Below are 23176 nucleotides of genomic sequence, written 5' to 3'. Positions count from 1 at the left end.
GGGCCCCTCGAGCAGGATTTTTAAATGAAGAATCTTGATTGGATCAGACTCTTATCCAGTGATGTCCTTTGGCAAGAATTTGAGTTAACCTCTTTGAAACGCATGCCTATTAGCTAGGGTGCTTTTATACCCAGTTTGATTCATAAACTTGCATTACAAAACAGAAAAGTCGACACCGAGATCTTTCAATTTGGGGCCATCATTTAAAGGTTTATTACAATCCTTGCATTTATTTCGGTTTTCATTAATTAAAGTATAAATTATGTCACAATTAATTAACAAGAGTCCACTGATTTGTAACTAATTGCAATGGTCTGTATTGCTTTAATGAGGATGGGAAATCTTCATTATTTCTAAATTATGAATCACATATGTGTTTAATAAATACGGTAGAATGGGGTTATATTTGTTTTCTAGGCCTGAGCAAAATCCCAAATCACTTTCATTTTCGGGGTTAATGAGTAGAAGCTGGGTATGTGTGTGATGCTGAAGAGCTGTCTCAGAGAGGTCACCAGAATTGAAAAGGCCCCTGGTGCCTTCGAGGTCAGCTCAGGCAATGTAGCAAGAAAGCTATCATGTTACACTCAAGCAGCTTTATGTCAAATAGCTGGTGACTTGTCAGAGCCACCCTGCAGCCTTGACTAGAGCAAAGATGAAACTAGGTTCTTACATTTTAGGTTCTAGGAGAGGGACCCAAGTGGTCTTGACCCAAAAGGTCTTGGTATAAAAGGTTCTTGTCCCCATTGCATGGAAGTCTTCATCTCTAGGAGTCTGAGGCAGAGACAGTATTCATTGAAATAAAAAGAATTAGTAAAAGTGGCATACGTACCTGAAGCCTGTTTGTTGATTGTTAAAACAAAGAAAAGAGAGTGAGAGCAGCCAAGTTTGGAAATAGGATTTAACAAGGATAGTAAACAAATGTAGGAATGTTTGGGAAAGGGTTGACCTGAGCAGTGCTATGTCTTGAAGGCATATTGAGATTATAGGTTTTATGTCTTATGTTATAGTTAGTGGCTATATGAGTTAACAAGGATGTCTGCCTTAATGGAGGAACACGGTGAAATCAAGGTCAAGTTTCTCCTCACTGAATACACATTGGTAACCAAGTGGAACTAGGTTCTCTGAGTTTCTTCATTATGAAAATTTCTATCCCCAAAGGGATCACAAAAAAATCTGATCTCGATGTTTTTATCAGGTCATAATAATTTTTAGCACAACCTCTCTTACCTCAGTATTTACAGAATCTAAGTATATAAGGAAATCTAATTTCTGGGAGGAAATAATACTTGTAGGTTATATGATATATATGTAGCTTCATGTATAAGCTTAAGTGATTTATTTCAAATTGTATGCATATTGAATTGGAGCGATAGTATAGCAGGTAGGGCATTTGTCTTGCAAACAGCTGACCTGGGTTTGATCTCCACCATCCCATATGATCCCCAGTGTACCACCAGAAGTAATTCCTGAGGAAAAAGTCAGGGGTAACCCCTGAGCACTGCCAGGAATGATGCAAAAAGCAAAAACATGCATAGATAGATAGATAGATAGATAGATAGATAGATAGATAGATAAAGATTTTGTGTATGTGTGCAGGGTGGCAATAGGGTGGAAGACTTGACCATACCTGGCTGTGTTCAAGGGTGGCTCTCTGCTGTATTATCTATCTGGCTTCATGATGACATACGGTTTGTAAACTCATTTTATTTCTTCAAATTTAAATGATGTTGTAACTCCCCAAGATAGCTCAGTGACAAAGTGACTGCCTTGCAGGACTGATGCTCCATTTTAAATCCTGTCTTTGCCACACATGCTAGAGCTACTGTGGTCGCTCTGCCTGTTATGCTCTCCATAACTGAGTGCTATCTCTGGCATAATACAACCAATTGTGTCTGAACAACAAAAACAAATGTGCTATCCTCATTGTATACAGCAACTAAAGTGTGTGCTAACCTATCACTAATGTGTGTTTGCTCTGGTTATCATTATAGTACACCAAAACCAACAATGAGAAAAGACAAAAAAATTTAACTTATCTATATTTGAAGACATATTTACTTTATTTCCCTTAAAATATTATCAATATCAAAGCCTAACATTTATGGTTTTATATAAACTGCTATTCATTGGTCTCCAAAACATATTCAGGTAATAATGTTTACAGTGTTTCATATACTCTTTTGCTTAATATTCATAAGAATGTTGAGAAACAGGTGATGTACCAATTTCTTATGTCAAAAAATTAGAGGTTAATTAACTTGACCTTGGTAAAGCATATGGTACACTGTTGGGATTTAAACCTAGATCCCTATAGTTTTGATGATGGTAAATTTAAGATGATGACTTTTTGAATTGGACAGCTATTATTCGATGAATGAGAACTTCACTTTTTACTTTCAAAATATTTTTAAGACTGTGTGACTTGTATATTTTGGAATAAAATGAAAAAAATTGAATTTTGCTTTCAATGTTCTGATTATAGAAAGAGTGCAGGGTTGCAAAATTCAATTTGCACAGCGGGTAGGGCGTTTGCCTTACAAGCGGCCAACATGGCCGACCCGAGTTCGATTCCTCCGCCCCTCTCGGAGAGCCCGGCAAGCTACCGAGAGTATTGGATATGCCAGACACAGTAACAACAAAGTCTCCAAAGGAGACGTTACTGGGCCCGCTCGAGCAAATTATTAAAATGATATGAAGTAATTCAAAGAAAAAATATATTTTTTCCTATGAGTAAATTTTGCTCTGTGTGTGTGTTGTTTTTAACAGGTCAGTTGGTTCCTGGTTGGGATTAATATTTTCCCCGCTTCAGGTTGCCTAAGGAGGGGTGTACTTCATCACATCAAGGAAATAATTTTGAAATCAGCATGGAAAGTTAAAAGAATCAGATGAAAGGGATTAGGAATGGTTGAGCCTTGAATATGTGAGACCCAGGATTTTATGTTGTGCTAAGAACTCTGAAAAAAATAAGGCTTTAAAATATCATAAAATAGAGGATACTATTCATACGGCTGGTGAGACAGTAAGATGGAAGATGAATGAAAGAAAAAAGCACGAATTAATAAAAAAAACTATGTCTCATATATCTCAGGAATGGAAATTGTGAAATTATTTAAATATATAGGTCACATAGAATTGTTACTTTTTTCTCTTAATTTACTGATTTTGCAAATCAAGGTTAATGAAAGAAACTTTATAACCATGTTTTCCAAGCCCAGTTGCCTCTCAGTATTATCTAAGAAGCTAATGCTAAAAATATGCTAATGCTAGACACCCTAAGATGTCATGATTCAGACTAATTTGGGATGTAAAGTGAATTCCACCCCCATGACTATAATTAGAACTGATTCAACACAAAAAAGTTATTTATATTTGTATTTACTTATTCAAATGTGTTTTATTTATGTTTTTATTTACTTTTTCATATGTATTCACATGTAGCTTTTGTTTTTATTTGTTATATTATAATATGTGAGGTTACATCTGTGTGTTTTTCATTTCAGAGACTAAGAGAGCAACCATCTTATGAAGATTCTTGACTTCATGGTCTATTATTGCAGATCATGAATATATAAAACTGGGACAAATTTGAGGCATTATTTGCAGGTCAACATTTTAGCAATACTTACTTATTTATTACCTAAACATTTTTATAAGTTTAATTAAATTTTCCAAATATGAAAAATAACTTTAATAGCCTAACAATGGAAATCTCCTCCCTTTGGTTATATTGTTAGCAAGACTTCAATTCTGTTAGTCATGAGATTTAATGTTCTCTGGGAAATATGAAACAATATTGATTGGTTAGTGAATAAAACAAATATAACAACATTAATCCCATTATTTTTTGCAAGTAATTATCTAAAATTGTGTACACTGGTGAGTAATATGCACTGGTGGAGGGATGGGTGTTAGATTATTGTGTGACCATAACTCAAACATGAAAGCTTGTAACTATATCTCACAGTGGTTCAATAAAATAAAAAATAATAATACCATGAAAATAAAATTGTGTACATAACTAATTTATCCCTTTTCTTGGTGGGGAGCAGTTGTTAATGGTTTGGGTACACAGGCTTTGTTCAGGGCATATTCCTTGTACTGTGCTGAGATATCACTCCTGGTAGTATACCGAGAACCATATGTAATATAGGGGATGACATCACATATTACATCACCATATGTGACCAGTTGGCTACATGCAAGGCTAATAATTCCTTAAACACTATAGTATATAACTCCTCTACTGTTTCTCAGACCCGGCACTATGTCTGATCATTAAAATGTAAGTGGGGATCTTCAAGATTTCTGAAAGAGTTTTAATTTCATGTCAAAAACCTGAAAATGAATGAAGATTTCCTTTAATGACTTCCGATTCCAATTTATGAATGCTCTGGTACTTAGAGCTTGTGATGTAACCAAGACAATGAAGACACAGAGAGCTGTAGTCTTCTGGGACGTATTCTGATCTGGGAGGCAGATCTGTTCTGCCAATCTCTAAACTTTGTCACGCAGGATCACATGTTTCATTATTCACTTTACCATGAATCAGATATTATCTGACTGCTGCTGCTCTGCAGATTCATACCTTTTCTTTCCTAGTCAGATTATGAATTACCTAATTGTTCTTCGAAATGGTGAAGCTCCAGGGTACCGCTCAGATCACTCGTGTGCCACATGCCTTCCTTAGTCTTTATTTCAGCACGACAGTATCACCATGCTCACCTGTCAGCTCACGTCCCAGAGGGACTTGGACCTAATGATTTCAGACTGGGTTGCTTAAATTTTCTTCAAGAGGACTCGCTTTTTACAAAGTAGATTCCTGGTGTTTTCCATATGTGCTGATTAAAATGAGCAGTAGACCAAGGTGAGTTTATTAAAAAACAGCAAGAATTATAGCATAGAAGAGAAAGGCCAACAGTAGGGAGCAGCATAAAATTAAAATTACAACTTAACCAAGCTGTGCTGTCAAAAATCCTGTGATTTCTGTCCCTGAACACCAGTGTTGAAGTGGGAGGAGGCAGAGGTGGAAAATATTATATCTGGGGTCTGGAGACCAAGAGAAGCAAAATATTTCCTGGCCAGGAGAAATTAGTTCAATTCAGTAGTCTCAGTTTGTAAGATGCTGGGGTGGCGAGAGAGCGAGAGACTAGAGAGAACTGATTAAGAAGATCCATCATCACTCTGCTTGTGGAATGCAGTGTTGGGGAAACCTTCTCTGGACAATCAGTTACATTTAAGGCAGAAATGTAGTCAACTCCTAAATTACTTACAAAGTTCCAGGTTTAGTAAAAATGTGTCCTCGTGTTAGGATGTGAGATCTTTTCAAAGATAATTCATTTCAGACCTTCAGATGTATTCAAAGTAGAGGATAAAGGAAGACTTGGTAAATATGGATATGGAGAAGCTAAAGTGCAACGATGCATGATAAACAGTTGGTGTATATATCCTGGTATATAATAAAGGTGTGATGCATACTGTTGAGATTAAGGAAATTAAAAAAAAAACACACACACAAGTACATTTCCCTAGAGTCACCACATGAAAGAAGATAGCTTTTTGAGATGCAGTGCAACCAAAATTGCATAATTGATGATTGAATAACTGAGTACTGACAATGATATGTCAAAAGTAATAAAGCAATTCGTGATTTGGTTATATTATTAGTATTATTGTCTATTAATATTTTATAAGTGCTCATATAGCTTATATTCTTTGGTCTTTTGATGGTCTGCTCGAGTAACTCTTTGCTATACAAAGATGCATTTCTTCTCTATTTCTGTTACTCCCACTGCCATTCCTTCCCTCAAGCAAAATAAAGAGGAGCCTGTTTACATTCCCAACAGCTCAATAACCCCCATCTACACTTGGTGGGAAGTTTTGAAACCCAAGACTCTTACTCTCTCTGTGGATCTCTCCATAGGGCCAGGTACCAAATAAAGCGTGTTGGGAGAATCCTACCAGGATGGGAGATTCGTGTTAAGAGTGGACTGTGGATAGAACATGATTGCCACTAAATGCCTCTGTTGCAAACCACAGCACCCAAAAGGAGAGAGAGAACAAAAGGGAACGCCCTGCCACAGAGGCAGGGTGGGATGGGGAACTGGGCGCTGGGAGGGATACTGGGATCAGTGGTGGTGGCGAATGGGCACTGGTGGAGGGATGGGTGTTCGATCATTGTATAACTGAAACCCAAGCACAAAAATGTGTAAGTCTACAACTGTATCTCATGGTGTTTCATTAATAAAAATTAAAAAAATAACCAGGCTGTAACACCTCAAGGTCCTATATTACTGTAGGACACACTCTGAGCCTAAGGTGATACAAACCCAGAGCAGAGATACCAAGTTTAAGAACCCCATTGTGCTTTCAAATGGTATCCAGAATTTCTGCTATTCAAGTAATTGTTTAGGCTGGAGCCACAGCACAGCGGGTAGGGTGTTTGCCTTGAACGCGGCCAACCTGGGTTGGATTCCTCTGTCCCTCTTGGAGAGCCCGGCAAGCTAATGAGAGTATCTCGCCCGCACGGCAGAGTCTGAGAAGCTCCCCGTGGCATATTCAATATGCCAAAAACAGTAACAACAAGTCTCACAATGGAGATGTCAGTCAAGTTTCAGGGTTCCTGTGAGCACTGTGTAAGATTAACATGCCAAGCAGAGGAGTATTCAGTACGGTACACTTTTATGTGGCAGTTCTTTAATTTTTAACTTTTAAATTTTATTTTCATAAGATTGTTCCCATTAATTGATTACATTCAATATTTCTATATCAATCCCCCCACCATTAAACCTTCGCAACACCATTATTTTGAATTTTCCCCCCACCATTCAAGCCTGGCTGTCACAGGCAGATGCTAGATACTTTATTTTCTATTGCTTATTCTGAATATCATGAGAGCTCCCATGACTGCTCTTGCAGCGCATACCCTGGGAATTCTAAAATTGTAAGTGATTGGGATCCAGAGACATCTCTATAGGGAGCAAATCCATTTTGAGATTCATAATGTGAGCCTCTGGATCAAGGTTATTGATGCACTTAAATGAAGGCAAGAGGCAGTTTATGGACGTGACAGTCAGGACCCTGAGGGGGAAGGGAGACAGGAAGGGACAGCCTGTCCGTGACACCACCATTTCACCTGGAGTCTTCAGTTCCTGCTCCCACATAGTTGGGTTTTACTTCCGGAAGCTTGTGGCCACCACGGGATTCGTCTAGAGTTGGCGAAGATGGGACACCCGCTCCATCTTAGGTGCCTTGGTGAAATCAGCTTGGCATGGGGTCTGGAGAGATCTCCAATATGCTTCTGTCTTCTGGGATTCACCGCTGAGTCTCAGGATCAAGGCCAGTGACAGCTTAAACATGGCCTGGAGGCAGTTTGTGGAAATGATAGCCAGGACCCCCTAAGGGGTGAGGAAACGGGAAGGGATGAATCCAGTGACTGCTCTCTATTTTACAGCGTGTGTAGTCACACCTCTGCGAGTTCTAGAAACTGAAGAAATAGACACTTAATTCTTGGACAGCAACCTCAGTTTCTGCTTGCTATTTTGCAGTTCAGTTCAGCTTGCAGATAAGCTTTATGTTCTTATGTTCTCTGCTAACGCTCTGCTGTTCTCCACTATTTTGTGCAGCATTAATATGTCTAGGTTATCTCTGTTTTCTTGATCTCTGCTTGGTTTGTCAATCTGATATCTTTTTCAGTGGCCTATCATTATATATAGATAAACATAGAAAGATATTATATATAATATATATATATATATATATATATATATATATATCACTGTAGCAGTGTCCTCCCGTTGTTCAACGATTTGCTCAGGCAGGCACCAGTAATGTCTCCACTGTGAGACTTGTTGTTACTGTGTTTGGCATATATAATATGCCACGGGGAGCTTGCTAGGCTCTGCTGTGCTGGCGGCATACACTTGTAGCTTGCCCGGCTCTCCGAGCGGGACTGGTAGAGCGTTTGCCTTGCACGTGGCCAACTCAGGTTTGATTCCCAGCATTCCATATGATCTTCCACACACTGCAGGAGTAATTTCTGAGTGCAGAGCCAGGAGTAACCCCTGAGCATCACTGGGTGTGAACCAAAAAGCAAAAATTTAAAAAATTTAAAAAAATCATAACGAGATCAAACAAAAATTTTCCTTTTCTCTTTTTCCTCTCCTCGCCTTGCCTTGCCTCGCCTTCCCTCCCCTCCTTTGCCCTCCCCTCCCCTCCCCTCCCCTCCAGTCTCCCCTCCCCTCCCCTCCCCTCCTCTTCCCTTCCCTCCTTTCTTCTCCTCTCCTTTCCCTTCCTTTATCCTCATCTCTTCCCTTCCCTCCTCGCACCTTCCCTCTTCTGAATTCCTTTACTCTCCCCTCTCCTCAACTTCCCTCCCCTTCCCTCTCTTCTTTCCCTAAGAATAGGATAATAGAAGCAAGATCTCTATCCGGTAGGAGAAAAATATTACCCACTTCAACTTTGAAAACCCACTATTAAATATAGGGATTCAGGATCTTTAAAAACCTTGAGAAGTACAGGGCATGTTCTTCTGGAAGAATGGTCAGGCTCCCATTTAGTTATTCTGACCACAGACAATGCCATTGATACTAATATCTTATATTTATCTTCTTGGATTCACAATCCTGGAATTTAGCCCTTCAATCCCCAAGACTGACAGCTGGATCAGTTGTTTTACACCTGTGAGCAAGTGGAAGACCTGAGGTAACTGTTAAAGATAACCTACTTCAAAATCTCTGGTGGCTCAAATAAGTAACTTTAGGATTTGCACATGATTTTTGTTTGTTTTTGTATAGTTGCATGCCATTCTCTCCCAAATTCACATGCCAGGTCAAGTCTATGAGGAGCTAACCCCTCCTATTTATTCATGTTTATTAATATAAAATGAAATATAAAACCCACCTGTTATTTCCCCCTGAATTTTATTAATGATAGAGTAATAAAGAAAATTGTATCTTATTCAATCCAGTTCTCTTATAGGTTTGAATCAGCTAAGATATTGTAACTCATTTCACAACTCACTGGGACTGTATGAAACCAAATCCTGGCCCTGTATTCAAAGAGGGACATTTATGTTCTGGACTTAGATCCGTTACCTTATTTCTGCTTGAAGCAGTTACAGTAGAGATATGAAATCCCAGTATCCCAGAAGATTTCTGAATGGATGTTTCTCACATGATTTTTTAATATTACCACTTTATTATATTATCTTTTAAAAATGATGTATTTTGATGTCTCTTGTAATTTGCTGAGGATAAGCAAAAAGAAAAAGAATAGTTCATCTCAGTATGAAGAACCAATTCATTATTTTTTTCTGCCTCCCACCAAAAAGGCTGGAAATAAATAGGCAAAGGTAAAGGGTGGCAGTGACATTCTTGGATTCTTCACTAACACCCTCACACAGGGTGGGAAAGTGAATAGAGCTTAGAAGTTCTTGTTACCTACTCTATACCACCCCTTTAGTACCAGATAGACGGTGCTTCATTATGAGTCTTACATCGTTGCTGGGTGTGCCACAGGTCTAGCGGTGATACAGACTCAGAACACAGGTGCCCATCTTTATGAATTCCCTTACTTCTCACAGCAAGTAGTCTGCATTCTACAATTTAAACAATTTTATATCCTCATTAACTTGGAAACATAAAAGTGATTTTCAAAGTCTAGCTTAGTAGCCAGATTTTCTTTTTTCCCCCAACAAAAGCCTACTAACTGGGAGATTATTCCCCTGACAATACTATTTAGTTCACTAAAAATAATATGCATAACTGGAAAGGGAAAAAAGGAGAATAAAGCAGATTGTTATTTACGTATTTATTTAAAATGCATTGGTTTGTTTTTACTGTGGGAGCTATACTAAGCTGCTCTCAGGGCTTACTTTGGCTCTGGGTTCAGGAATCACTTCTGGAAGAACTCAGGAGACCATGTATGGACCCAGGAATGTAACCTGTGTCAGATGCATGCAAGATAAGCATTTTACCTACTGTACTATATCTTTAGTTCCAGATTGTTAATTTTGAAACATTAGAAAAACTTTTGTATAATTAAACTATATGGAACTATAATCCTTATGTTACCTTTACACTATATAATATGATTATAATTTTATTGCTAGTAAAAATGCCTTTTGACAAATAATATCTTACTTATTTTTCTGCTTGTGTGATATTACTTAAAGGAAATGTTATTTTTGTTGCAACTAGCCAAAGATTGTTACTTGCTTATAGTACGCAGAGAACAGAGATGCTGCTAACCATCCTATAATGCAGAGGAACTAGAATCATCCTCAAAGAATTATATAAGTAATTCTACTTGTTTTGGGCAGTGTGTGTGTGTGTGGGGGGGGGGTCGGTTCATATCCAGCAGTTCTTAGGAGCTATTGCTAAGTTGATGCTCAGGTAATTATAAGGTGTCTGAGATCTAACAAGGGTTGGAAACATGTAAGGCAAACATCTTAAGCCCTATAATATCTCTCTGATCCTTTTTTTTGTTCTCTAAAATAAGTGATCTTGTAGGTAGAGATATAGTACAGTGTATGTACTTTTCTTGTATGTGGTCAGCCCAGCTTAAATCCCCAGCACATTATATAATCCCTATAGCTCGACCCAAAGTTATACTTCTTTGAATGCAGAGCCAGAAATAAGTTTTGAAAACGGCAGGCTACTGCCCTGCAATTTTTTAAACTGTTCTTATGGTGTATCTGAATGTGTATGTGTTTGTATGTGTGTGTACGTGCATTTATAAAAAGATGACTCTATATAGTTGGCACTATATATTATGCACATCTTGCATTTTAAAATTAGTGTTAAATTTATCATTAAACTGAAGTTTGATATGATTTCTGTTATTGCCTCTCTAATATTTTAATAATCAGATTAAGTTATTGTTTGCTTCTTTGGGGTTTGATAGACACATTCAATTTTAAGATACTGTCAAAATGTTATTTCTTATTTTTTTATTGTAACATATAAAGAACAGGTGTTTCTATTTGCATATAAATGCCCATAAAAACCTTGGTATTACTGATGAGCTAGGACACATTTTGAATGGTCTGGAATTTATCCCCTAGTTGATCTAATAGGTAAATGACAACAATCTTCATTTTAATCCAAACAGAACCTCTTCACTATGTCCTTCTCACTGATACAATAAAAAAATTATGTGCTAAATCTTTAGAAATTGCATGTTGTCTGTGTTTGCAATTATAATCATCTGAAATAGTATTTGGGTATTTTTTTTTGTCAACTGTGCAAATTCTGACTCAGAAGTAAAACTAATCCCCAGAAAAAATATAACCTTGACCTTCTTTTAAAATATATATTTGTAAGGTATTTTGTTTTAAACAGTACAGTAGGGCAAGAGGGTGCTCACACTTCACAGTGAGACACAAACTTATTAATTTCAACTGCCTCTACTGCTGGGAAAGAACACCTACGCTGAACTCCTCTGCATTCTCCTTTTGAACCACAGTAAAGAAATATAGGACCAGAGCAGCTGATCCCTAACCTCTGAGTGAGCCCATGTTTCTTCAGGACTACCGCAGGCTGAGTGTAAGGGAAATTGGAAACAAGCATGAAATGCAGAAATCCCTTTGTCTAGCCATCAGCAGAGATCAGAACAGAGCTTCAGAGCTTCACTAACAGCTTAGTGTATCCAAAGTCTTGACTAGTCCTTAAATTGGTCATGAATTCCTCATCACTGTAAATATTTAAATATAGAATATTGTGTATTAATTCAAAGTTCGGGAAGCATTGCTTGAATTGCAAAAATAGAAAAAATATCTAGCATTTCTCCTAGTTATATATTTAGTCAGTGTTCCTTGCTACACATTGTATTATATAAGGAAAGACAAATGTCACTACAAAAGTGCATAGGAATGAATAAGAGATGTCCCTACACCTTTTATTTCATGTACTTTATAACCACAAGTTTTCACCCTGTTTTTATAAGAAAACACGCATATATATTTATTCCTCTTAAATACTATTAATGCCAAAATGACAGTTAAATTATATTAATATAACTTCATTTTGTTTTATTGTTTTTGCAATACAACTGTTTTTATATTTCTTCTGTTTTGGATTTGGAATGTTTGGTGCGAAGAATAATGACCTCTAAAACAATTCATACAAATCATTATTCTTGGATTCTGCATATTTGTTAAATTATATGCAAAGAGGAATTAAAGTAGTAAAAATAAATTAATATTGATCATGAATGTTCTTGAGACTCAGTGATTACCTTACATTGTTTCAGAGCTGGAAATTATCTTGCAATGCTTGAGAATTCTTAAATGTGTAGTAGTAAGGCACAAAAGTGAGTGATGCAATTATAAGAAAGTGGTTATTATTTATAAGAAAGATTGTTTCAGTCATTACTGACTTCGGAGATGGAAACAGAACAACAAGATCAAACATGGGGAGTTTGAAGCACTGAAATAAAACAGCTCTTTCCTACAGTCCCCAGAAAGGATTCAATACTGCCAACAAGGCATTAAGTTAGTTGAAACCACATTTCTGACTTCTGCCCTCCATGACTATGGAATTAAAGATCTCTATAGAATTAATAATGCACTAACTTGAAGTTACTTTGTACCAGCAGACACAGGGAATTAACCCAATGCTAAATACAAAACTGTGACCCATTGTATCTCCTTGGTTGTCATTTTTAGTTGCTAGTAAAAGAAAGCTTTTTATCTAATTTAAGTGAAATGTCATATAGGTTACATAAAGTAACAAAATAGAAGACTAACACCCAATAATGGCCAAGATTAGTACCAGGAATTTTATTCCATGGCTTGGAGGCCAACCACACATACTAGGGATAAAGGGAGCTCAGATAGAGAAGGGAGCACCAAATAAAGGTGTTGGGAGGATCCTCCCAGGATGGGAGAAGCATGCAGAAAGTAGACTATAGACTAAACATGATTGTCACCCATTTCCTCTTTTGCAAACCACAACACCCAATAAGAGAGCGAGAACAAAAGAGAATGCCCTGCCACAGAGGCAGGGTGGGATGGGGGGGATGGGGTGTGGGAGGGATACTGGGATCCATGGTGGTGGGAAATGGGCACCGGTGGAGGGATGGGTATTTATTTGATCATTGTATAATTGAAAACCAAGCACAAAAATGTGTAAGTCTGCAACTGTACCTCATGATGTCTCACTATTTAAAAATTTTAAATAAAAATAAAATGTCATATAGGGTAAGTGTTCTTCACTATCAACAGTGGTTGGATCACGGCCTCAAGGAAGTGTGTTCCTTTCATTCCCTTCTCCTCTACGCTGTGCTCTATGCTGCGTGTTGTCTTCAGAATCTCAGACTCCCTCTTCATACCTTAAGGCAGGTTTACAGGTTTGCAGATCCCAAATGCAAAATATTCTAGCTTCACCTCCAAACAGAATTTATAGCTGAGAAACAAAACAAAACAGATCAGAGCCTTACTGACCCATTTTATTTCCTTGTAAAATCAAGCAATCAGATAATGTTTCAGTTTTCAAGCCTTCAGTAGAAGTACAAGGATAGAGTGAGCTGGTTCCCTAAAGAAATATTGGTGTTTCTAATAACAAGGAGAAAGGGTACGGTTGGTAAAGTTTAATCTACAACACAGTCTCATGAATCCTTATAACACAGAATGAAAACCAGATCAATACTGCCATCCAAATGGTACCAGTGATAGGAAGAAACAAATAATTATATAAACTGCTAGAAATGGGAGAAGAAATATATATGTTTGTTCCAGACACTCTAATTGTCTTCAGAAATTGATTTAAGTGTTGGAGGAAATGGAGGTAATTGGAAAGTCAAGTTTTAACACTTTGAGCTTTAGGCTATTATGGGTTATTTGCCTTAAAGTGCTGCCTGTAATGAGTAGGTTGTTTTTTAAAACATTAGGTTACATAGGTTACTGCTGTCTGATACAGAAATAATTATCAAAAAAAAGAAAGAAAAGAATAGAAAGAAACAAATGTGATTTAGAGAAGCTAATGTTCTCTCTTCCATTTATTAAACCAAAATGAATTTCATTAGATTTGGATTTGGTTATCTTTAGTTTTATTCTAACTTTTATTGTGCATTCCTATGATTGGAGTCTTCTAAGAAGAATAGACATGTACATCCAAGATTTTGTTTTTCAGATCTTATTTTGAAATAATGTATTCCTCACTCTGTAAACATTTACCCATCTGTAAAGGAGCCCCCATGGTGGTTATTATTTTAGATTCTGAAGATTTGTCTTAAAGGTAGTTTCAAAAGATACTTTTTTTAAAGATCTGTGCATAACAAATTTTATTTTTTAATAAAATGACTTTTTTACATGACTTTTTTTAAAGATCTGTGCATAACAAATTTTATTTTTAATAAAAACTAAAATACTAAAGTCAAATAAGTCATATGAGTTCCAGGAAACTGTGAGTTAATGACAGGAAAAAAAAATCACCAAGGCACATAATTAGAAATATGTGTATGCAGAAAATTTTCTTTTTAAATTTTTTATTAAAGAGCCATGATTTACAAAGTTCCTGATGGTTAAGTTTTAGACAGACAATAATTCAATACCAACCTCTCCACCAGTGTCAAATTCCCTCCATCAGTGTTCCCAGATTACCTTCCCACTCCAATCCCCATTCTATCCATGCCTGTAAGGATAAACATCGAAAAGTTTTATTGGTTGCTGCTTAGGTCTCATGCTTTTGGTTTCGCTAAACATGTGTTTTAGGTATATGACTATATATCCCTCACTCTTACCACTGCTGTAACTGAAGCCCTGGTGACTGTTCACCCATTAATTCTCATTCCCTTCTTGCCCCTTTAATTTCTTTCCTTGTCGGTCCATCTCCTCTCTCAATTATTTGGGCCAAGTATTTAGAGAGGAGCAACAAGTGGAAGCTCAGCAGCAGCACAGAGGCCCAACATCAATCCCCCTTTCACTGCAATACATCTCCTCATCCAGTATTCTCTATTCTGCAGATAAATGAGATCATTCTGTGTTTGTCTTTCTTCTCCTGGCTTACTTCATTCAACATGATATCTTCCAGTTCCAAACATAATGTAGCAAATTTATGCAGAAAACTTTTTTAAAAGACAAAGATTATCAGAAAACATTCAAATGGGACTTCTTCAGAGATCTCTTTGATTTCTAAAGTTAAATGTAGTACGATAATGGCATTTTCTTTTTTACAAATAATCAAATAATGTTAGCATGGGTATAATGCCAATCTCTAATCAAAGAGCATGTGACAGTACAGAACTTTACAATATTCTCCAGAGTTTAAATTAACACATATAAGAGTAGCTTTAAAGAGAAATTGTTTCAATAAAAAGCTTTAGGATTGGAGATGACTGTAGAGCAGAGGCATTGAGGGGCCGACCCAGCATGGCATCTCGGCCACAGGTGCTGCTCGCTGGGTGGAATCCCAGAATGACCGACTTCATGACAGAGGGGCCACGGGTCTTGAGCAGACTGGGACCCCATCCAGGCGGGGAGCACGGCTGAGAGGTTCTGTTAAGAGGCATCAGCCACTGGCGCCCAGCCCAGGTGTTTCATCTGAGTTCCAGCACCCTACATGGGTGTCTGCAGGGGTCATGGCCAGAGGGGCTTTTGTCCTCCTCTGCTGTCACCTGTTTTTGGGAGCATTTGCTGCCATAGATGGAGTCAGGCTGGATCAGGATCCAGGCCAACTTTGACGTTCAGTTAAGCAGGAGAGCATTAGGTGCCCCGGAGCAACAAGTGAAGTCTCAGTTGTGAGATTGAGGCCCAAAATCAATCCCCAGGAAAGAAGAACCAACCCTCAGGGCTGGAAGGGCTTTGGTCCCTGGAAGATCGACCAGCTGCTCTTGTCCTACTCCTTGCAGTGATGACTTTCTGAGGGTCGTACATAGGAATCAAGAGGAGTTTTCTTTTTCTTTTTCAGAGATGTCTCTGGACCCTAACCATTTGCAATTTTAGAATTTCAAAAGTGCATGGGTACTTTTGGGGGCACGTGACCTCTCATGATATTTATAATAAGCAAAAGAAAATAAATTATCTAGCATCTGCCCCTGGCAGGTAGGCTTGGATGGTGGTGGGAATATTCAAAATAATGGTAGTGGAAAGGTGTAATGGTGGTGGGATTGGTGTTGAAATATTGCGCTGTCTGTAGCACTGTCCTCCCATCGTTCATCAATTTCCTCAAGCAGGCCCAGTAATGTCTCCATTGTGACACTTGTTGTTACTGTGTTTGGCATATCGAATACGTCCCAGGTAACTTGCCAGGTTTTGCCATGTGGTCGAGATACTCTTGGGAGCTTGCCCTCTGAGAGGAGCGAAGAAATTGAACCCAGGTTGGCCGGGTTGGCCACATGCAAGGCAAATGCCCTACCTGCTGTGCTATCACTCTAGCCCACTGAAATATTGAATGTCATCAATAAATATGTGCAACCTTATGAAAATAAAATTTAAGGAATTGTTAGACTTTTAAAATATAAACATTTTAACTATATTTTGTTGTTTATGGATAAAAATATATATTATTATTTCCATTACTGTAGCACTATAGCACTGTCCTTCCATTGTTCATTAATTGCTCGAATGGGCACCGGTAATGCCTCCATCGTGAGACTTGTTGTTACTATTTTTGGCATACTGAGTACTCCACGGGGAGCTTGACAGGCTCTGCTGTGTGGGTGGTATCTCTCAGTAGCTTTCTGGGCTCTTTAGAATGACAGAGGAATCTAACCTGGGTTGGCCGCGTGCAAGGCTAAGGTCCTACCCACTGTGCTATTGCTCCAGAATCCAGCATTATTTCCATTACTAGTCAATATTAACCAATTTACAATCAAGATCTTAAAATTAATTGGTATTGAAAATTTATTTGAAACTTCAAATCTATACTCATGATAATGCTAAGGAATTAGGCTATAAACTTTTATTTTGAACAACCTGTATTAATTTATCTCTTAATGGAGAGAACAAAGACACTGCTAACTTTATGTATTCTCACATGTAAATATATAGCCAATGATGAGAGACATTTAAGAATCTCATGATAATACCAATAAATATTTAACTTCTTGTGGGTGCAATGAACTCGGCTTAACATTTTCTAACACCTACAGTAAAGTTTATTATGGCTCTGTCATCAATTTTTATGTCACAATATTGAGAGAACAAAAGTAAAGCATGTAAATAGTTAATGAAATTTAAAATATTATTAATGAACTCTTAGACTGTGTAGACTTAATATAATAATAATTTGAAAAGAAAAATAATGAAAAACAAAAGTTGTATTTAGATACATATTGAAGGGAATATATACAGCGTGCACAAGGGAACTTTATATCAGATTACATATGAATGTTTGTGTGTGTGTGTATGTAAGAGAGCGGGGAGATAAAAGAAAATGTACTTTATTATTAAACACTCTCTGAAGATTTTATTTTCTGTAGTTAAAAAAAAATCTTTGACCATAAATGTGCAGTTACAACAATCTTGTAAATTGATATCTTTTAACTTTCATTGGAAAAATATTAAAGAAGAATTTTATTTGTGTTCAATTATTATGTTAAACTCTATTACAGTTTGTATTATTGCTTGGAGAGTCATAATAAAAGGTTAATTTCTATCACAGTCTTTTATGGAAGTGACTTTGCAGCAAGCATCTAAATTTGAAGATCTCTTAGTTTGCTGTCATGTGCTCTTCAATGTAAATCTTTAATGAATGTTTATGGATTTATGACGTCAGTATTCCTAAATAAGTTTCTTTTCTATGCATATGGAACAAACTGGTGTGAAGTGAATGAGTGCTTTTGATTTGAATCGTGTATCCGAAGATATACAATGCAGCATAGGAAGGTGAATGAGTGGAAGAATCAACCTCTAAGGAGATTTTCCATCTGCTTGCTCCTCAGAGCCTATCTCTAAACCCTCCTTTGCTATGGTAGGCACTTAGTAAGTACAGGTATTTGTTGAGCTAATTAATAAATGTCAGGTAGTAAGGATTTGATGTTTTTGCTTATGGACCACTCATAGGCTCAAGCACTGCTCAAGGATCACCCTAATTGTGCTCAGTGCTGGGGGAGCACATGCAGTGCTAGGAAGTGCCTTAACCCCTATCAGCCGGGCCCATAATTCTATTTCAGTGCTTTATTTATGTTTTGGGCAACACCGAGTTCTGCTCAGTGTTGACTGCTTGTCTCATTCTCAGAAATCAATTCTGGCAAGGGTAAGGATGCCTGAAACAGAAATCCAGGTGTGCTGTGTGCAAGGCTAACATCCTAACAACTGTACAGTTCCTCCAGGCCCCAGATTGGAAAGGTTGAACTGTTTCTCTTAGATTTACCCAGGAAGTCTTTTATCTACGTTCAGCATTTTAATATATCTGAATTATTACTCTTTCTGTCTTTTTTCTTTTTGTTTCATTGCTTCTCTATTGCTGGCTTAAGTTGACTTCCCCATTTTAAGTTATTTAAAACCTCATTTAAAAGTTATTTTAGCTTTAGTAGGGAAGGAGTTCATATGCTCTTATGTAAAAGAATGAAAGAGAATTATGCACAAATTCAGCATGGAAATTTGATAAAGAATATAGGTAATCTGTATTTACTATGGATTCACTATTTTGACAGTTTTTAATTGTCAAATAAATAATACATAAAAAGGAATTTGTTTATGCCCTCCCCCCATGATGTTTTTATGCTAAGGTTATTTCCTCTTAATTCCACACAACAAGATGCAAGTATCTAATCACTAACTATGAAATAATTCCAGCGTTATCTTCACTCCCTTCAGGTGAATGAATATAACTTTAAATATGTCAGACATCAATGCAGCTTTAGGGAAGTAGTAATGAATAGGATCACAAATTTGTTCTTTAACTTGGGCTGTTATGAAAGTTATGTCACACTTAGTAGCAAGCAACATTTACTTTCTTCCACTTCATGAGGCTGTCATCCCAAGATCAAGGTGTTTTTATGGTTGATTACATCTGAACCAAATTGAAGATAATCTGTTCCACAAGTTTCATAGCAAGGGACTTGTGGTTATTTCTGTAAATGTTTCCTATTACTTGCTTTCAGATGTACCATTGAAATCTCTCCTGTAATGTTCACATGACAATCTCCAATTCATATCCAACTCTTCCTATTTTCTTCATTTATTAGATTTTCACTCCCATTGTCTTAAAGGATTTCCCTGTTCCAGGATTAAATCTTGGATTATTGTTTATATATACAATGAACCTGTTTTTAGGAGTTCATACTCCTGAAGTACTGAAGGTTAAAATATTATCACATGACTTTTTAGGCTTTACAATTTAACCAATAATACACAATGTCTTTATCTGAAAACTGGAGCATCACTTGAAAGAACATTAATTAGATTTATGAAAATTTGGCTTATAACTTGCATATACACAAAATCTGAATTTATTCAACAAAGCATACTTTGTAGAAGTTAGTCTCCAAAATTCGGCATTAGCTTCTGCATTTATATATTCCTGTGAAACATATTCTTATATATACTATACCTTTTTCTTCTCTGGAGATGTGAAACAGCTTGACATCATTCTTTATTTCCCCCTTAACCTGCCATTTGGACCAAAGAGAAAGATTACAGTGCAGGCCGCATACAGCTGCCTTGCATGTGGTCATCCCTCAGTTCCCAGCGCCATATACGATCCTCTGAGTACTGCAGGAAATGATTTCTGATCATATAGCCAATAAGCCCTGAGCAAAGCCACATGTGGCCTAACTCCCCACCATAAAAAATATTCTTTATAGTTGCACAATTAATCTTTATATTCTTTATACTAAAGCAATATGGTTTTAGTGCTTAATTTCTACTCCAGTATTTGTTTTCCTTTATTCACTCCAAATACACATAGTATAAATAAATCATTGAAATTGGCAAATACTAAAAAAAAAATAGCAAATATTACAAGTAAAGGTGAATAATCCTTCAAATTTATCAGTTGCCTGTGGTAAATGCATATAACATACCATTTAGGAAGTAAACTTTTAAATAAGCTTTTTATATTAATTTGCTTAATCCATAAAACTTAACTGTCTGTTGTCTGGTTGAATGAAGTTGACTTTGAACTCTAAAGTATTTTTAGACTTTTAAGCCCTGTTTTATAAGTACACCTAATAAGATCACCTACCATCAAATCTAAAGAGAAATGTCACCTTAGGGTAAATCTGACAAAGTCTTCATTGTTCACTGTCAAGATTAGGTACTTTAATGATAATTTATAATGAGAAACACCCCAAATCAAGAACAAAATAATTAGAATAAATTAGACTGATCTCAGTTTCATCCCTATGACTACTTTATTAAAGGAGGTCCTATATAATAACTCATTTATAATAATGTCTACTGCTTGTCATCCACTGTCACACGTTATGCTTATTTATCTTATTTATGTCATTAAAGGGTAGAACATAATTAGCCATTTCCCCTGCCTTGGAGAATTATAGACAAAATGTATAGATTAAATTTAGAAATTTGAAACAGATGCTTGAAAACAGATGCTATTTGTCAAAAGTGCTTATATTTCAAATTCTCTTCTGCTTTTCAACTCTGTATAACCTTTCTCTTACCCATGCTGATTCTCTGATGTTACCGGGGTCACACCTGTTCTAAAGGACGTGTAGGAGGGGAGTGGGTCAGAATGGAGAAACACACCTGGGTGAACTTTGCTAGAAAGGAGTTTTATATTGCTGAGCCTTCTTGCCTTCTGCCCTAATAATGCCCTTTGTGTTGACAGAAGCAGCATGCCTCTCTCTGCCCCCTGGGTCAGGATTCTTCCTTACAGGCAAAATAACTGTGAGCTCTACTCCAAGAAAAATACTGAGCAGTTTTTGCTGTCAATGAAAAGCTTAAGTGCAGAAAGACAAACACAAGGTAGAGGTTTTGTTACAAAATGATAAAGAAACGTTTAAGCATAAAGGATGTGTTACTAAGTGAAGGAACATCCAGGATTTAATCTCAGGCATTGAAACTTTCTGCAAGCTATTTATACTGCTGGGTCTCATGTATGTATAAAATAAGGTTCGTCTAGATGTTGTTTAATATTCAATATCATATAATTTTCAGTCCCCTAAGTCTGTGGTTTTGATTGTGTGGTTTGATCACACTGCAATATGTATGATCAGTTATTTCCCTCCAGGTGCTTTATTTCTAGGGTTGTTTTTTCATCCGTTTCTCAAAACACAGTATATTGCTTGTCACTAAAACTCTATTGCCTTTGTTATTAGAAAATGTTGGAAGGAGGAAACAATGCTATTATAGAATTATAGAGTAGAAGTTAAGAAAACCAGTTTATGATGAATTAATTCAAGTGTAAATAGTTTCTGGGGAGCTCTGCATGATGATATCTATATATTACTTATCTTACAATGTCCTAAATTGTACACTTTTCTCTGACATTCTTCAATGACATACATATTTGAGTTACCAGAACTTAGTATGAGCATGTTTTACAAATTGGTTGAACACTAAACTGAGGGAGATTTTTAATAGAACCACTTGAATTTAAGCAGTGAGTGATAAAAAGGATGATAATTATGCCTTTAGGGACTGGAGGTGTAATATAGTCAGAAGGACATTTGCCTTGCAAGTGACCAACCTGGGTTTGACTCTGACACCCTATAAAATCCCTTGAGCTCCACCAGGAGTAATCCCTTAATACAAAGATGGGCATAAGCCCTTAAAACTACAGAGTTCGGTAGCCCACTACAAAACAAAACAAAACAAAAAAACCCCACTGTTTTTGGCATCATTAAGTGTGAAAAATATACCTTAAACTAGGCTCTCTCTCTCTCTCTCTCTCTCTCTCTCTCTCTTTCTCTCCCTTTCTCTCTCTATATGTGTATGTGTGTTTGTGCGTGTATTATCTTACTGAAAACACAGATACACACATATATACATATATAATGGTGGTAATTTTTCCCATTTTACAATTAAACCAAAATCTGTGAATTTTTAATGTTTAAATATGTTGCACTATAAATAACCTGTTCTTAACTTCTATAGAATATTAATATCAGTAATTGACACAACTATTGGTCTTTCAACCACTCAAGAGCACTTTTAGGCCTTTGACCTGAGGGAACTTATGCCCTGTATAATGTTTTGGAACTATAGAAAGATCCTAAGTTTAAGCAAAGCAGGAGAGCTCAGGAATTGGACCAGGAAAAACGAGTGAACTCTTGAATATTGTGTGCTTGCATACTCTTGGCACAGACCCAAGTTTATAGGGCAACTTGTCCTCTTTCACGATAAAGTTTACCAAGAATGTGGGAAGTCTGTAAAGAATAGGCATTACTGGCATTGTGGATTCCATAAACTATGGGTGCTGCCAATGTTAGGAGTTCTCCCTAGTCAGAGATGAACCCTGAGAGGCTCAGGCTGGTGAAGGTGTCTCACTGCCCTTGACCCCTGAGAGTAAAGCAGCAGAATTGCAACTAAGGGATGCAGCCATTACTGCCAAGGCCAAGACTACAGAGAGAGGCCTGCTCAGAGGAGAATACTGGAACGGAGCTTGTGGAGATGAGAGAATATGCCGGGCTCCCAGTAAAAATGATTTGAGTCCTTCCTGATGGCTGGTCTCCTCCATAATCTGCTGGACTCAGGGATTCATATATTTTCTGGAAAGACCAGGTGTTCACAAGCTGTAAAGAGAGGGCAGAAGCCATGAACCCACAGCAAATTCCTGCACAGATATCCCTAAATGATTGGCAGCATTTGATCAGATGAATCCCATGGGACAGGTAAGTTAATATTTTTACAGAGAATATTATGATACTGAAGTCATCTTGAATAGTGAATTTTTTTCCTTTTGCTATATATGATTCTATGAGAATTTTTAGTGGATGAGAAGTGTCCCTTACCACAATTTCCATTGGATGCAGATTATCAGATTTGTTGTGAGAAAAAATGGTATTTACAGAACAAGTAGAGCTCAGGAAAACTAGTTGGCTAGAGAAATAACATGGCGGTAGTTGAAGTATCTATAATATCCTGGTGAGCATATGTTCATGACGGGGAGAGGAGTGGCCGGAGCCATAGCACAGCGGGTAGGGTGTTTGCCTTGCACATGGCTAACTTGGGTTCGATTCCTCCGTCCCTCTCTGAGAGCTCGGCAAGCTACTGTGAGTATCCTGTCCACATGGCAGAGCCTGGCAAGCTCCCCGTGGTGTATTTGATATG

The sequence above is a fragment of the Sorex fumeus genome, unplaced genomic scaffold (assembly GCF_029834395.1).
Source record: "Sorex fumeus unplaced genomic scaffold, SorFum_2.1 ptg000008l, whole genome shotgun sequence".
Classification (NCBI taxonomy): domain Eukaryota; kingdom Metazoa; phylum Chordata; class Mammalia; order Eulipotyphla; family Soricidae; genus Sorex; species Sorex fumeus.
Note: the sequence above shows the minus strand (reverse complement) of the source record.